Below are 5,520 nucleotides of genomic sequence, written 5' to 3'. Positions count from 1 at the left end.
GAGTCCCCTTACAGAAGGAAGCAGCCAGGAGTTGTCCGGATTGGTCACCCACGGAGGACCTGTGGGGAGGAGACCTTAACGCCCTTACGCCGAGTTGTGAGGGCCGGAATGGACGGCGGCCAGGAGAGGAAACTGAAAGGAAACACATTCGTCCTAGAGAGGATGACATGGCAACATTCCTGTTGGAAGAGAAGATCGCCGTTCAAAATGGCGATCTAGAACCCAGTCGAAAGCAGTCGGAGTGTCCCTGATCACCCGTGCCATAGAGGAACTCGTCGTCCAAGAAGCAGCGGGTGTATTGGCAAGAAGGACACGCCTGCCAAGGTCAAGGGCAATCCCGAAAAGTGAGAGAGGTCCCAGACAGCAACTGTAGGACGAGGAACCTAAGGCGACCCACAGCAATCAACCCCCCACAGAAGTTAAGTAACATGTTACAAAATCTGTAATTTTATGGTTAACCAGTGTGTTTTGAGATTTTGTAGAGTAACGAAGCTATCATCCCGTTTTCTTAGCGTAATGTAAAATTTGGATGAGAGACACTAGTTTGATTGCAGAAAGTAACCAGTCGAGTAAAATGTTTTCATTGTTAAAGCTTCGTGTAAAGATTAACTTTTCTGTTTGTAAAAGAAGAAAATCAAGTTGATTTGCTGCTGTGTGGTCAAGAGATTTTTTTTTTTTTTTTTTTTTTTTTTTTTTTTTTTTTTTTTTTTTTTTTTTTTACTGCATGAACTATAAGTTTTCGTTGCACAGTATTCTTTGACTAATAGTATTTTGAGTTTTTTTTTTTCTTGTAACCTTTGTGGTCAAAGATGTTATATGTGATTTTTGGATTTTTGAAAAAGAAGGCAAGTCACATGTTGATATGACTTTGTGTTAACAATAACAAGTTGTTTGTAAAATGTAAAACGTTTGTAAGTTCAGAGTTAAGACGTAAGTTATGAAGTTTTTTGTGATACCCCTTTTGAGTGTGTACTTGATAAAATTGTGGAGGAAAAAGATGTAAATTAGGTACATTGGTATTTGGAATATTAGTGTCACAATATCTGTTCTTACGTCGTATTCCGTGTTGTCGATTAATAGCGTACTTAGTTCATTGTGAAATGTTTTGAAAGAAAGAGTAAGCTATTGTTTGCCAGTTTTTGCCTGAGATTATCTTGATTGATGAAGACAAGTTGATAACGTAATAGCCAAAGCGAGTTCAGTTGTTAACAGTTGTTAGGTAATTAGTAATGTAAGTAGGAAATTTAAAAATTTTGCGTTTGGTTTCTTTTGGTTACAGTGTGACGTAAGTGATTCGTTTGTCAAGTGTTCGGTCTGATTGATGACCCCGAGCATTGTTGGCAAATTATTTTGGACAAGTAATGTCAAATTGTTTAACAGGGAGAGTGAATGCATTTTTGGTTTAGAGGGATCCCGATTAAGCCTGCCTGACACTTGCACGCATTTTTGCCACGCACTGGCACGCATTGATGCGTGCCAGTGCGTACGCACTGGTGTTTTTCCCGCACTGTTCACGACCAGTTCACTCCAGTTCGCGCATCGTTCACGCGACGTTCACGCGATGGCACGAAATGCCACGCGTAGTTCACGAGAAGCTCACGACACGTTCACGCGAGTTCGCTCATCATTCCGCATCGTTTCCGCATCGTTCACGCCAGTTCACGCCAGTTCACGAATTGGCCACTCCATATAAAAACGGGGCTTTTCCAACCCGAGGACATTCTTGGATTGGCTTCGGAAAAGACAACAATGCTTTCTGTCAGAGACACCATTGCATTGAAGAGAAGAAACGTATCTTTTTTGTTTGTATTTATTGTTGCCCTTTATTTTTGTTTCAATAAGAAAGCATTTGATTTACATATAAATAGCAGACAAAATATGTACAAGTGTTAAGAAAGCATTTTATTTTAACATTAAAAGCAGCAAACATGAAAAGTTTTTAGGCTGTTGATTTTAAGGTAATAGAGAAAAAAGTGTGTTGAAATAAGAAATTTTATTTTTACATTAAAACAACAAACAGAAAAAATTTGTTTTGCTCTTCATTTTAAGGTAATAAAGAAGAATAAGTATGTTGATGAAATAAAACATAATTTTATTTTTACATTCAAACAGCAAACTTAAAAATTTCTTGGGTTTATTTTTCAGTTCATTTTTATTTAAAACAAAAGTTTTGGGTCTTAATTGGTAATAGAGGAAAATAAGTGTGTGCATGAAATAAGACATCATTTTATTTTTACATTCAAACAGCAAATATAAACAATTATTAGGTTTTTATTTTTCTTTCCTTTTTCATTAATTTTTTTGTTTCCTTTTTGTTTCTCTTCATTATAAAGTTATAGAAATAGTTTGAAATAAGACATTTTATTTTTACATTCAAACAGCAAATATAAAAATTTATTAGGTTTATTTTTCTTTCCTTTTCATTAATTTTTTCGTTTCCTTTTTGTTTCTCTTCATTATAAAGTTATAGAAACAGTTTGAAATAAGATATAATTTTTTTTTTCACATTAAAACAGCAAATATAAAAATTTATTAGGTTTATTTTTCTTTCCTTTTCATTAATTTTTTCGTTTCCTTTTTGTTTCTCTTCATTATAAAGTTATAGAAATAGTTTGAAATAAGATGTAATTTTTTTTTTCACATTAAAACAGCAATTATAAACATTTATTAGGTTTATTTTTCTTTCCTTTTCATTAATTTTTTCGTTTCCTTTTTGTTTCTCTTCATTATAAAGTTATAGAAATAGTTTGAAATAAGATATCAATTTTTTTTTCACATTAAAACAGCAAATATAAAAATGTATTAGATTTATTTTTCTTTCCTTTTCATTAATTTTTTTCGTTTCCTTTTTGTTTCTCTTCATTATAAAGTTCACGCCACTTCCCGCATCGTTCACTCCAGTTCACGCTAGTTCCCGCACTGTTCACTCCAGTTCACTCCAGTTGGGGCATCGTTCACGACTATTTCACGGCCATTTAGTGCGTGCCAATGCGTGCCACAAACTTTAAACATTTCAAAGTTCTGGGCACGCATGGCACGCATTGGTACGCTCTGGCACGCGAGTTCCCGCACTGTTCACGACATTTTTACGGCTCGTTCACGCGAGTTCGCGCATCAATGCGTGCCAGTGCGTGCCACGAATGCGCGCAAGTGTCAGGCAGGCTTTAAAGTCAGCTGACACGAATGAAGATGAGTGAAACGAATGCGATGTTGTGTGAGTTCCCTGAGTAAGCATTATGATGTCACCGCCACCGTTATAGAGCGCACCTTGAGAGAGGTTTTTTTTTTTTTTTTTTTTTTTTTTTTTTTTTTTTTTTTTTTTTTGTGTGTGTGTGTGTAGAGAGGAAACCTAAGACTTTGACATGTAATGTGATTTCTTTTTGCTTAAAGGTCAGAATTAGGTCTGTTTCTTAACTCTTTAGAGAGTTATGTGTGTTGGAAAAATCGTGACAAGTAGGCAAAAATTGATTGTTTTTGAGTAATAATTGACAACATGATATAGAGACGAGAATTTGAATTTTTGTGTGATTGTTAGTCCTAGTTAACTTGCGAGAACAAAATAAGTAATGTGAGAATTTTGAGACATGGCGAACAAGATGTAGATTTTCATTTGTTTGTGACAAAGAGTAAAGTAAAGGACCGGAACGACTGTAACATCAGATATTGGAGACACGATAGTTATAACAGTAGGTCTAGAGTTGCAAAACTTGATAGGCTAACCTGTGTTTTGAAGAATAATTTAGTCAAGCAATATACCCTGATTCATGTAATGTAATGAGTTCTAAAGTTGATTACTTATTTTTGATGTCAAGGTAACGTAGGACGTGGGTTTAATTGTAATTAAGTGATTTGGAGAATCCACAAGATAAAGCCTAGTATTTTGATGGCTTTGTGTACGTTTAGAGACCCGATAAGAGGCTAGCTAATTGCCCTTCAGAGTTATGTAAGTTTCGGTGACTTGTCTCAAAGGGAAAAGAGACTGTTTTGTTTTCTTTCTTTTTTTATGCCATAATGCCTGTTTTGTGCATAAGATAAGGACGTAATTTTAAGGTTTTGAGCTCAGTTTTTTTTCAGTTTCAGTATTTTTTGGCATGTTGTTTGTTTGTTTCCTTTTTCTGATGTGTTTAATTTTGAAGTTCGTTACTCGCTGAAAGATGCGAGGGAGAAAGAGTTTGAGACATCTCAGTCCCTGTGTGAGTGAATGTTTGGGTTCGCCCACGAGAGAGAGAGAGAGTGCACGGAGAGAGAGAGAGAGAGAGAGAGAGAGAGAGAGAGAGAGAGAGAGAGAGAGAGAGAGAGGTGACGGAGTAGCTGGTGAGTGGCAGAACGTCGTCCGAGCTCGTTTTCTGTTGCGAGAGAGGGAGAAGAGGTGATGTTGCGCGCGCGCAGGAGCGGGGTAAGAATGTTCGCAGAATGAAAAGAAAAAGATGAGTGGAAAATAACTGTGTGAGAACAGATGAGAGGGAACTGTTTTCTTTTTGGCTAATGATTATCCCGTAAAGGTAGGGAAGTAAGAAAGTTTTTCTTTGGGTTTTTTTCTTTTTCTTCGAAAATTGTTGGAAGAAATTGTTTTCTTTTGTTGACCTCAGTGATAGGTTATGAAGAGCTTGTTCTGAATAAGGTTTAACGTAACTTGAGAGCAGTTTGGACTTCGGAGAAATTCTATGGCATTTGGTTTTAACGTAAATTTACGTTTTCCGCCTTTTGTTTTTTGTTGTAGGGAATTAACGTAGGTCTGATTGGAAGGATTTTCCCTATTCGTAGTCACGTTAGGAAAATTTCGGTTTTAGATTAGTTCTCTGTGGTGAGTGGTTGCACTCCCCTAGAAAAATTGATTCGCCAAACGTTTGATTGGGCTTCACAAGGCACTAAGAGAATTGGAAGACCCAGGCCTACTTGGATTAGGGTGGTAAAGTGCTATGTAGAGAATGTCAGTGTGATGGTAACACAAGAGCCTGTGTTTGTGTGATGTGGATTAGCTTGGATGAATAAGCGTCCTAGAATGATTGTTGTTTGTTCAGATTAGTTTGAGTTCGAGCAAAAGAGACGAGACAACGCAAGATGAGAATGTCGCTGTTGTGTAAGCTATTTGTGTAGGTTGTGTCTTTGTTGTGAAAGTTTCTGTTAGAGAGCTTGTTTTCTGTTGTGATGCAAGCAAGGTGTCAGCAGTTTGCCCAGATTGGAATTTGAATGATTGGGCATGTAGAGTTCGTAGCTAGGATGACGACGGCAGAAAGAGAGAGGCGTTCGCCTCTTAAAAGGCAGTGAGCCTAGAACTTGGAGTCAGTTAGCCAGGATTAGCGATAGGCTTAGGTTAATTAATTAGCCATGGGAAGTGTCCGACTTTTCGCAGCAGTATGTTTGGTAGCTGTGTGTGTGTGTGTGTGAACAGTGAAGTGAGAGTACGCAAGGGCGTAGTCTTTGATGAGAGATTTAAGTTGTCTTTCGCGTCCGACGTACATGTGTTGCTGATTAGTTATGATCCCGAGGAAGTTGCGAGCCCCCTAGTCACGATCCTGG

This window comes from Palaemon carinicauda, chromosome 5 (genome assembly GCF_036898095.1).
Source record: "Palaemon carinicauda isolate YSFRI2023 chromosome 5, ASM3689809v2, whole genome shotgun sequence".
Taxonomy (NCBI): Eukaryota; Metazoa; Arthropoda; class Malacostraca; order Decapoda; family Palaemonidae; genus Palaemon; species Palaemon carinicauda.
Note: the sequence above shows the minus strand (reverse complement) of the source record.